Below are 12,630 nucleotides of genomic sequence, written 5' to 3'. Positions count from 1 at the left end.
TATATAATGAACGAACAAGAGTGGATGTGTTGATGGAATTGGTACTGAGCCGGTTTTATATTTTATACCTCATTTGATTGGGTTGGGTGGCAACATACTCCAATGACCCAAAAAGTTCGCATCGTCGCCACTCAGTAATATACCGAAGGTATTTGTGTGTCTTGATTATATATATAAACTTTGTTTTATTGGTTTGGCGAATGAATGGCGAAAATTTTAATTGGAACCTATGTGACTCGCGTGTGTTCCCATTTTTGCTTTCTTGTACGTGGCATCGTGGAAATTCCAGGTATTCGATTGAATTTCTCTGCCGAGCTTTGTGAATGTTGCCATATGATAAAGTGCGGAAAAACTTTCTGCAATGGTTGCGCTTCTGGCAACAAACGCTGCCAAAAATATCATTGTTTTGTTATTTTAGCCTTTCTGATGTCACGAAAAACCATTAGTTTGTTAATCTTCTGGCTTAGTTAAATAACACTCGTACTTGAAATCTTCACGAGCATGCCAAATACTTACAACTGTTCTCTCTCTATATATGTATATATGTAGAGCGGATAAAAAGTCAGGAACCTATAACCGATATTCGATTTGGGGAAAGCTACCGAAGAAATTGTATAAAAAAATGCGTCAGTTTTTTTTCCCGCGAAGTAGATGTCTGATAAAAGCTCTTGCTTTCGTGAATTTGCGTCCATGGAATGCCCCAATAATGTTGTTGTCATGTATCTTTCAGTTGCCAACAATATATTTAATAGTTGAAGCGATATCGCCAGGTAATAGTACAAAATCCGTCTTGTTGTATGTACAATTGCCAAAAACGAGGAAATCGAAGATGTGTCGTAATTCACTTTATTTAGCGGTTATCACGTTTGTGACGCTTTCCGAATTCGAGAAACAAGTGCTGGATAAAGCGTATATATGCGTTCTTTACTCCATCACCATTGTATTGCTGGAAAACATCGAGCTTCGATCTCAAAACTACTTTTGGTGCGAGTAGACAAGCACAAATTTGTTCAAAAGTTACGCTATTCGGTGACGCGACGTTGCATAGCGTTTCGAGCGCGTCCGCTCTTGGACTCGCGAGGTCCTTAAACATAGAGCGTCTGGTGGCGACGAGTTACATTTTAATCGACATAACCTGGTCAGAACAATCGTATCGCAACATGTCTACTGCCGCAAAGAAAACCGTTCAGAAGCGGGCGCCTGCAGCGCATCCATCCTACAAGGAAATGGCAATGGCCGCCGTGAAAGCTACTCACACTAAAAATGGATCCTCGCGAGCCGCCATAAAGAAATACGTCGAAGCAAATTACAGCGTGAAATCAGATCAGGCGAAAATCCACCTTAAGAGGGCCCTCAAAAGTCTGGTCGACGAAGGCGCGCTTAAAACGGATTTGCCAAAAGCACCCAGAAGCTACAGACTTACCAAAAAGGAACCGCCAAAGAAAAATAAGACTGCGTCGGCACAGAAGAAAAAGCCAGCAGCCAAGAAGCCGAAGACTGCACCCGTGAAGAAGGCAGCCGCAAAGAAGCCCAAGGCTAAGAAAACCGCTACGGGAACCAAAAAGGCCACCGTAAAGAAGGTTGCGAAGAAGCCCGCCGCAAAGAAGGCGACAAAAAAGACTCCCAAAAAGTCGGCCCCCAAAAAGAAGACTGTGAAAAAGACCGCCGCCAAAAAGAAGTAGTCAGACATAGGTGGGATCGCCAGAGATATAAAACGGCTCTTTTTAGAGCCACCCGAACATCATACACAAAGAGTTCGTCACTCGAAACCTCTGATCTTTTACGAGATTCAATTGGCTAACTACACGCCCTCGATCCCTTTGCCACGTGCTTTAACAAAATGGCGGGAAATATATTTCGCGCGGACCGATTGACGAACGAACAATAAATGAGTCGAAGGGCGGGAAAAATGTGAGCGGACGCTCTCGAAGCGATAGCAAGGCGAAAAATTGCCCCGGTCCACGATAAAGAAATGTGAGCGGACGCTCTCGAAGCGATAGCAAGCAAGGCGTCAAAATGCCTCTAGTCCACGAGCAAGAAAACGCCTGTTACGAAAGAGCGGGAAATGTGGGGCGGACGCTTTCGAAGCGATAGCAAGCAAGGCGTAAAATTGCCTGAGTCCACGAGCAAGTCGACGATATATATCTAAATATAATGGTCAAGTGTGAAACTTCAAAATTAATGAAACAACCCCAGTTCTGACAATGGCATGGGTGGCTCTAAAAAGAGCCGTTGTTGAAACGTTCGTTGGATGAGCTATCTAACCGCCGAACCCGTAGAGAGTTCGTCCTTGTCTTTTCAGAGCGTACACGACGTCCAAGGCTGTAACAGTCTTTCTTTTGGCATGCTCGGTGTATGTCACGGCGTCACGGATAACATTTTCCAAGAATACTTTGAGAACTCCTCTAGTTTCCTCGTAGATGAGTCCCGATATACGTTTGACACCTCCTCTGCGTGCCAAACGTCTGATTGCGGGCTTTGTGATTCCCTGGATGTTGTCACGCAACACTTTGCGATGACGCTTTGCTCCCCCCTTTCCCAAACCTTTTCCTCCTTTACCTCGTCCAGACATTGTTTACGGGTTTGCGTTTTTTGACAATGATAATTGCCAAACGCGCTATCGAGCTATAACCTCTCGCGGGGCGGCCGTCGTCGAAAAGGAGAGAAAAAATGGCGCGCAAAAGATGTCTAGCCAATTAGAAGACGTTACCCGGTCGGTACATATAGTCGCTTGAGGCTCGAGCTCTAAATCAGTTACGCGAGAGTATCTATCGTTGAACAAAAAAAAAATGGCCAGAACCAAGCCGACCGGTCTGCTTGGTTCTGGCCATTTTTTTTTTGTTCAACGATAGATACTCTCGCGTAACTGATTTAGAGCTCGAGCCTCAAGCGACTATATGTACCGACCGGGTAACGTCTTCTAATTGGCTAGACATCTTTTGCGCGCCATTTTTTCTCTCCTTTTCGACGACGGCCGCCCCGCGAGAGGTTATAGCTCGATAGCGCGTTTGGCAATTATCATTGTCAAAAAACGCAAACCCGTAAACAATGTCTGGACGAGGTAAAGGAGGAAAAGGTTTGGGAAAGGGGGGAGCAAAGCGTCATCGCAAAGTGTTGCGTGACAACATCCAGGGGGAATCACAAAGCCCGCAATCAGACGTTTGGCACGCAGAGGAGGTGTCAAACGTATATCGGGACTCATCTACGAGGAAACTAGAGGAGTTCTCAAAGTATTCTTGGAAAATGTTATCCGTGACGCCGTGACATACACCGAGCATGCCAAAAGAAAGACTGTTACAGCCTTGGACGTCGTGTACGCTCTGAAAAGACAAGGACGAACTCTCTACGGGTTCGGCGGTTAGATAGCTCATCCAACGAACGTTTCAACAACGGCTCTTTTTAGAGCCACCCATGCCATTGTCAGAACTGGGGTTGTTTCATTAATTTTGAAGTTTCACACTTGACCATTATATTTAGATATATATCGTCGACTTGCTCGTGGACTCAGGCAATTTTACGCCTTGCTTGCTATCGCTTCGAAAGCGTCCGCCCCACATTTCCCGCTCTTTCGTAACAGGCGTTTTCTTGCTCGTGGACTAGAGGCATTTTGACGCCTTGCTTGCTATCGCTTCGAGAGCGTCCGCTCACATTTCTTTATCGTGGACCGGGGCAATTTTTCGCCTTGCTATCGCTTCGAGAGCGTCCGCTCACATTTTTCCCGCCCTTCGACTCATTTATTGTTCGTTCGTCAATCGGTCCGCGCGAAATATATTTCCCGCCATTTTGTTAAAGCACGTGGCAAAGGGATCGAGGGCGTGTAGTTAGCCAATTGAATCTCGTAAAAGATCAGAGGTTTCGAGTGACGAACTCTTTGTGTATGATGTTCGGGTGGCTCTAAAAAGAGCCGTTTTATATCTCTGGCGATCCCACCTATGTCTGACTACTTCTTTTTGGCGGCGGTCTTTTTCACAGTCTTCTTTTTGGGGGCCGACTTTTTGGGAGTCTTTTTTGTCGCCTTCTTTGCGGCGGGCTTCTTCGCAACCTTCTTTACGGTGGCCTTTTTGGTTCCCGTAGCGGTTTTCTTAGCCTTGGGCTTCTTTGCGGCTGCCTTCTTCACGGGTGCAGTCTTCGGCTTCTTGGCTGCTGGCTTTTTCTTCTGTGCCGACGCAGTCTTATTTTTCTTTGGCGGTTCCTTTTTGGTAAGTCTGTAGCTTCTGGGTGCTTTTGGCAAATCCGTTTTAAGCGCGCCTTCGTCGACCAGACTTTTGAGGGCCCTCTTAAGGTGGATTTTCGCCTGATCTGATTTCACGCTGTAATTTGCTTCGACGTATTTCTTTATGGCGGCTCGCGAGGATCCATTTTTAGTGTGAGTAGCTTTCACGGCGGCCATTGCCATTTCCTTGTAGGATGGATGCGCTGCAGGCGCCCGCTTCTGAACGGTTTTCTTTGCGGCAGTAGACATGTTGCGATACGATTGTTCTGACCAGGTTATGTCGATTAAAATGTAACTCGTCGCCACCAGACGCTCTATGTTTAAGGACCTCGCGAGTCCAAGAGCGGACGCGCTCGAAACGCTATGCAACGTCGCGTCACCGAATAGCGTAACTTTTGAACAAATTTGTGCTTGTCTACTCGCACCAAAAGTAGTTTTGAGATCGAAGCTCGATGTTTTCCAGCAATACAATGGTGATGGAGTAAAGAACGCATATATACGCTTTATCCAGCACTTGTTTCTCGAATTCGGAAAGCGTCACAAACGTGATAACCGCTAAATAAAGTGAATTACGACACATCTTCGATTTCCTCGTTTTTGGCAATTGTACATACAACAAGACGGATTTTGTACTATTACCTGGCGATATCGCTTCAACTATTAAATATATTGTTGGCAACTGAAAGATACATGACAACAACATTATTGGGGCATTCCATGGACGCAAATTCACGAAAGCAAGAGCTTTTAACAGACATCTACTTCGCGGGAAAAAAAACTGACGCATTTTTTTATACAATTTCTTCGGTAGCTTTCCCCAAATCGAATATCGGTTATAGGTTCCTGACTTTTTATCCGCTCTACATATATACATATATAGAGAGAGAACAGTTGTAAGTATTTGGCATGCTCGTGAAGATTTCAAGTACGAGTGTTATTTAACTAAGCCAGAAGATTAACAAACTAATGGTTTTTCGTGACATCAGAAAGGCTAAAATAACAAAACAATGATATTTTTGGCAGCGTTTGTTGCCAGAAGCGCAACCATTGCAGAAAGTTTTTCCGCACTTTATCATATGGCAACATTCACAAAGCTCGGCAGAGAAATTCAATCGAATACCTGGAATTTCCACGATGCCACGTACAAGAAAGCAAAAATGGGAACACACGCGAGTCACATAGGTTCCAATTAAAATTTTCGCCATTCATTCGCCAAACCAATAAAACAAAGTTTATATATATAATCAAGACACACAAATACCTTCGGTATATTACTGAGTGGCGACGATGCGAACTTTTTGGGTCATTGGAGTATGTTGCCACCCAACCCAATCAAATGAGGTATAAAATATAAAACCGGCTCAGTACCAATTCCATCAACACATCCACTCTTGTTCGTTCATTATATATATATCATATCTTGTCTGGTTTCTTCTTTTTTTTCAATTTGGGATATTTGAAATTACTGTTTCATGGTGAAAGGTGCTATTCTGAGTTATGCTATCTAATTCATTCACTTTCTGTATTTGTATTGCATACAATTATGCAGATCATAGAAAAGTTCGGGACCAAATGGTTAGCATGCAGATACATATTATTCTAAAAATTTGCATATCTGGGAATGCAACAAGTGAAAGTGCACAAGTAAAAACATGTAATTCAAGGCGGTTATCACATTCCAGTTTAGTATCGATAACGCAAAATATTTTGCAAAGTCATAAATCTTCTTCAATTTGGGGCCATTCATTGTTAAATTGATGGTGGGTGAATATTTGTTTTTGTTATCACGGTGATAATTAAATATCATAGTGTGAGAATTTTTCTGGATTTGTCGGTAATTTGTAGGATTTCATTCTTTCTCTGGTATTTTGGAAATTACGTATATCTTTGCTGGAAAAGTTGAGTAAGTACATCAGAAGGTATTGAGTTTTTTTATATGTATCATCGGCGAAGAGTTTTACAAAAAGCCGAGGTACAATTTGCCACGTCATTGCTTTACACTAGAAACGGGGTTCGGGCCGAAAACACGTTGAGGATCTGAAGGAAAGTAGATAAATAACTCGACTTTGACCATCCCGATGGCAGAAATGGGTTCAAGTTTGCTGATGAATAATATTTTTGGCAGCCCACCAATCAAATATCTAAGACTTCAAAATAATATCTCTTGAGTTTGCGTGCTTTGCGATACCATGAACATGAGAGCTGTTACGCCTCCAAGTAGAATTTTGTCGACCCGGCTTTCAAATTCTTGTAAAGCCTGAATGATCCGACTCGCAGAATTGAATGGACGTGTACTCTTCTGTTAATTTCATAATTCTCTACATAATACTATCGTGAAATATAAAAGTGATAAGTTCGCATACGGTTCACGAACCAACTGCCGACCGTCACATACAAAGGCAGATGGATAGATGCGCGAACCAACCTAATATGTTCGACTCGGCTGTGACAAAACATTAAACTCGACAGTGTTTGAGTTGGTGGCACTGAAAAGTGCCGTTTATGTGATTTAATGTGGCGATCCGACTTAAGAACTCTTCGACGTCTTTTTTGGCAAAAGCACGGCCTGGATGTTGGGTAACACACCACCTTGGGCGATTGTGACTCCGCCCAGTAGCTTGTTCAGTTCTTCGTCGTTCCTAATAGCCAATTGCAGATGGCGAGGAATGATCCTGCTTTTCTTGTTGTCACGGGCAGCATTGCCTGCCAACTCGAGAACTTCAGCGCTCAAATATTCCAGAACTGCAGCGAGGTACACGGGTGCCCCTGCTCCAACACGCTGCGCGTAGTTTCCTTTGCGGAGCAGTCGGTGTACTCTGCCGACTGGAAATTGCAGCCCAGCGCGGGACGACCGGGTCTTAGACTTCGCCTTCGATTTGCCGCCTTTACCTCTTCCAGACATGTCTTTCGTTTTTTGTGCGTACGGTATTGAATGACGAGAGATCGCGCTCCAAGCGATATTTATACCTCGACAACGGTTCAGCGGTGAACAAAAAACAAACTAACATCGATCTTCTTCTCGAAACGCGACTCTCTCGCAGCCTCATTTACATACGCGCTTGTATATATAATTTTGTGAGACTCGATCACCTCATTCCGACAAAAAAGCAACATGCCGGCCACTAAAGGTAGCAAGAAAATGTCAAGCAAGAAACAGACGCCGAAGGGCGACAAAAAGAAGCGCAGAGCGAAGAGAAAAGAAAGCTTCAGCATCTACATTTACAAAGTACTGAAGCAGGTACACCCCGACACTGGAATTTCCAGCAAGGCAATGAGCATCATGAACTCGTTCGTCAACGATGTATTCGAAAGAATTGCCAGCGAATCGTCTCGATTGGCACACTACAACAAACGCTCAACCATCAGCAGTAGGGAAATCCAGACTGCTGTCCGTTTGCTTCTGCCAGGCGAACTCGCGAAACACGCTGTTTCCGAGGGAACAAAAGCCGTCACCAAATACACCAGCTCCAAGTAAGTCGTTTTCGCGGCTAACGAAACAAAAAACGGTCCTTATCAGGACCACCCACACTATATTGTACGAGAGTTATATAATATAAATATTGCGTCGCAAATTTTCACCCCAATGCGAACGAAGTATGTTCGCATACGACAGACATCGGGACTTTTGAGACCGGTACGCGTTTCACAGTCTTCCGGGAGAAAGACGTCGCGAACGGCGGCGTTTCTTGTGGAAAGAAGAAGTAATTTCGAGTCGACACAGTAGCCAACCAACAAGTAGTCAGTATTGGAAACGCAAACTCACTATTATTATCTGTTGGTATTAGCGCGAGTACAAACTCAAACTTCCAAAAAAACGTGGTGGCTCTAAAAAGAACCGCTGTCAGCAACACGCCCCTGATGCGTCGCAGTTTCGAGGCAACGACTCATATCTTCGTCTTAACTCAAATTAGTTCAATAATGTGGTGGCTCTGAAAAGAGCCGTTTGGTAATTAGTCGATGACGCCTAAGCACGTTCGCCTCTGATGCGTCGTGCCAGTTGAATGTCCTTGGGCATGATGGTGACACGCTTTGCGTGGATTGCGCACAGGTTAGTGTCTTCGAAGAGACCGACCAAGTAAGCTTCGCTCGCCTCTTGCAGCGCCATTACGGAGCTGCTTTGGAAGCGCAAGTCCGTTTTGAAGTCCTGAGCAATTTCCCGAACCAATCTCTGGAAAGGAAGCTTACGTATGAGCAACTCGGTCGATTTCTGGTATCGGCGAATTTCTCTCAAAGCGACTGTGCCTGGCCTGTATCGGTGAGGCTTCTTGACGCCGCCGGTCGCAGGTGCGCTCTTTCTCGCAGCCTTTGTGGCAAGCTGCTTGCGGGGAGCCTTACCCCCGGTGCTCTTTCGTGCGGTCTGCTTGGTTCTGGCCATTTTTTTTTTGTTCAACGATAGATACTCTCGCGTAACTGATTTAGAGCTCGAGCCTCAAGCGACTATATGTACCGACCGGGTAACGTCTTCTAATTGGCTAGACATCTTTTGCGCGCCATTTTTTCTCTCCTTTTCGACGACGGCCGCCCCGCGAGAGGTTATAGCTCGATAGCGCGTTTGGCAATTATCATTGTCAAAAAACGCAAACCCGTAAACAATGTCTGGACGAGGTAAAGGAGGAAAAGGTTTGGGAAAGGGGGGAGCAAAGCGTCATCGCAAAGTGTTGCGTGACAACATCCAGGGAATCACAAAGCCCGCAATCAGACGTTTGGCACGCAGAGGAGGTGTCAAACGTATATCGGGACTCATCTACGAGGAAACTAGAGGAGTTCTCAAAGTATTCTTGGAAAATGTTATCCGTGACGCCGTGACATACACCGAGCATGCCAAAAGAAAGACTGTTACAGCCTTGGACGTCGTGTACGCTCTGAAAAGACAAGGACGAACTCTCTACGGGTTCGGCGGTTAGATAGCTCATCCAACGAACGTTTCAACAACGGCTCTTTTTAGAGCCACCCATGCCATTGTCAGAACTGGGGTTGTTTCATTAATTTTGAAGTTTCACACTTGACCATTATATTTAGATATATATCGTCGACTTGCTCGTGGACTCAGGCAATTTTACGCCTTGCTTGCTATCGCTTCGAAAGCGTCCGCCCCACATTTCCCGCTCTTTCGTAACAGGCGTTTTCTTGCTCGTGGACTAGAGGCATTTTGACGCCTTGCTTGCTATCGCTTCGAGAGCGTCCGCTCACATTTCTTTATCGTGGACCGGGGCAATTTTTCGCCTTGCTATCGCTTCGAGAGCGTCCGCTCACATTTTTCCCGCCCTTCGACTCATTTATTGTTCGTTCGTCAATCGGTCCGCGCGAAATATATTTCCCGCCATTTTGTTAAAGCACGTGGCAAAGGGATCGAGGGCGTGTAGTTAGCCAATTGAATCTCGTAAAAGATCAGAGGTTTCGAGTGACGAACTCTTTGTGTATGATGTTCGGGTGGCTCTAAAAAGAGCCGTTTTATATCTCTGGCGATCCCACCTATGTCTGACTACTTCTTTTTGGCGGCGGTCTTTTTCACAGTCTTCTTTTTGGGGGCCGACTTTTTGGGAGTCTTTTTTGTCGCCTTCTTTGCGGCGGGCTTCTTCGCAACCTTCTTTACGGTGGCCTTTTTGGTTCCCGTAGCGGTTTTCTTAGCCTTGGGCTTCTTTGCGGCTGCCTTCTTCACGGGTGCAGTCTTCGGCTTCTTGGCTGCTGGCTTTTTCTTCTGTGCCGACGCAGTCTTATTTTTCTTTGGCGGTTCCTTTTTGGTAAGTCTGTAGCTTCTGGGTGCTTTTGGCAAATCCGTTTTAAGCGCGCCTTCGTCGACCAGACTTTTGAGGGCCCTCTTAAGGTGGATTTTCGCCTGATCTGATTTCACGCTGTAATTTGCTTCGACGTATTTCTTTATGGCGGCTCGCGAGGATCCATTTTTAGTGTGAGTAGCTTTCACGGCGGCCATTGCCATTTCCTTGTAGGATGGATGCGCTGCAGGCGCCCGCTTCTGAACGGTTTTCTTTGCGGCAGTAGACATGTTGCGATACGATTGTTCTGACCAGGTTATGTCGATTAAAATGTAACTCGTCGCCACCAGACGCTCTATGTTTAAGGACCTCGCGAGTCCAAGAGCGGACGCGCTCGAAACGCTATGCAACGTCGCGTCACCGAATAGCGTAACTTTTGAACAAATTTGTGCTTGTCTACTCGCACCAAAAGTAGTTTTGAGATCGAAGCTCGATGTTTTCCAGCAATACAATGGTGATGGAGTAAAGAACGCATATATACGCTTTATCCAGCACTTGTTTCTCGAATTCGGAAAGCGTCACAAACGTGATAACCGCTAAATAAAGTGAATTACGACACATCTTCGATTTCCTCGTTTTTGGCAATTGTACATACAACAAGACGGATTTTGTACTATTACCTGGCGATATCGCTTCAACTATTAAATATATTGTTGGCAACTGAAAGATACATGACAACAACATTATTGGGGCATTCCATGGACGCAAATTCACGAAAGCAAGAGCTTTTATCAGACATCTACTTCGCGGGAAAAAAAACTGACGCATTTTTTTATACAATTTCTTCGGTAGCTTTCCCCAAATCGAATATCGGTTATAGGTTCCTGACTTTTTATCCGCTCTACATATATACATATATAGAGAGAGAACAGTTGTAAGTATTTGGCATGCTCGTGAAGATTTCAAGTACGAGTGTTATTTAACTAAGCCAGAAGATTAACAAACTAATGGTTTTTCGTGACATCAGAAAGGCTAAAATAACAAAACAATGATATTTTTGGCAGCGTTTGTTGCCAGAAGCGCAACCATTGCAGAAAGTTTTTCCGCACTTTATCATATGGCAACATTCACAAAGCTCGGCAGAGAAATTCAATCGAATACCTGGAATTTCCACGATGCCACGTACAAGAAAGCAAAAATGGGAACACACGCGAGTCACATAGGTTCCAATTAAAATTTTCGCCATTCATTCGCCAAACCAATAAAACAAAGTTTATATATATAATCAAGACACACAAATACCTTCGGTATATTACTGAGTGGCGACGATGCGAACTTTTTGGGTCATTGGAGTATGTTGCCACCCAACCCAATCAAATGAGGTATAAAATATAAAACCGGCTCAGTACCAATTCCATCAACACATCCACTCTTGTTCGTTCATTATATATATATCATATCTTGTCTGGTTTCTTCTTTTTTTTCAATTTGGGATATTTGAAATTACTGTTTCATGGTGAAAGGTGCTATTCTGAGTTATGCTATCTAATTCATTCACTTTCTGTATTTGTATTGCATACAATTATGCAGATCATAGAAAAGTTCGGGACCAAATGGTTAGCATGCAGATACATATTATTCTAAAAATTTGCATATCTGGGAATGCAACAAGTGAAAGTGCACAAGTAAAAACATGTAATTCAAGGCGGTTATCACATTCCAGTTTAGTATCGATAACGCAAAATATTTTGCAAAGTCATAAATCTTCTTCAATTTGGGGCCATTCATTGTTAAATTGATGGTGGGTGAATATTTGTTTTTGTTATCACGGTGATAATTAAATATCATAGTGTGAGAATTTTTCTGGATTTGTCGGTAATTTGTAGGATTTCATTCTTTCTCTGGTATTTTGGAAATTACGTATATCTTTGCTGGAAAAGTTGAGTAAGTACATCAGAAGGTATTGAGTTTTTTTATATGTATCATCGGCGAAGAGTTTTACAAAAAGCCGAGGTACAATTTGCCACGTCATTGCTTTACACTAGAAACGGGGTTCGGGCCGAAAACACGTTGAGGATCTGAAGGAAAGTAGATAAATAACTCGACTTTGACCATCCCGATGGCAGAAATGGGTTCAAGTTTGCTGATGAATAATATTTTTGGCAGCCCACCAATCAAATATCTAAGACTTCAAAATAATATCTCTTGAGTTTGCGTGCTTTGCGATACCATGAACATGAGAGCTGTTACGCCTCCAAGTAGAATTTTGTCGACCCGGCTTTCAAATTCTTGTAAAGCCTGAATGATCCGACTCGCAGAATTGAATGGACGTGTACTCTTCTGTTAATTTCATAATTCTCTACATAATACTATCGTGAAATATAAAAGTGATAAGTTCGCATACGGTTCACGAACCAACTGCCGACCGTCACATACAAAGGCAGATGGATAGATGCGCGAACCAACCTAATATGTTCGACTCGGCTGTGACAAAACATTAAACTCGACAGTGTTTGAGTTGGTGGCACTGAAAAGTGCCGTTTATGTGATTTAATGTGGCGATCCGACTTAAGAACTCTTCGACGTCTTTTTTGGCAAAAGCACGGCCTGGATGTTGGGTAACACACCACCTTGGGCGATTGTGACTCCGCCCAGTAGCTTGTTCAGTTCTTCGTCGTTCCTAATAGCCAATTGCAGATGGCG

Source organism: Styela clava, chromosome 7, assembly GCF_964204865.1.
Source record: "Styela clava chromosome 7, kaStyClav1.hap1.2, whole genome shotgun sequence".
In the NCBI taxonomy this organism is placed as follows: domain Eukaryota; kingdom Metazoa; phylum Chordata; class Ascidiacea; order Stolidobranchia; family Styelidae; genus Styela; species Styela clava.
The sequence above is the reverse complement of the archived record's forward strand: the minus strand, read 5'-3'. Positions refer to the sequence as shown.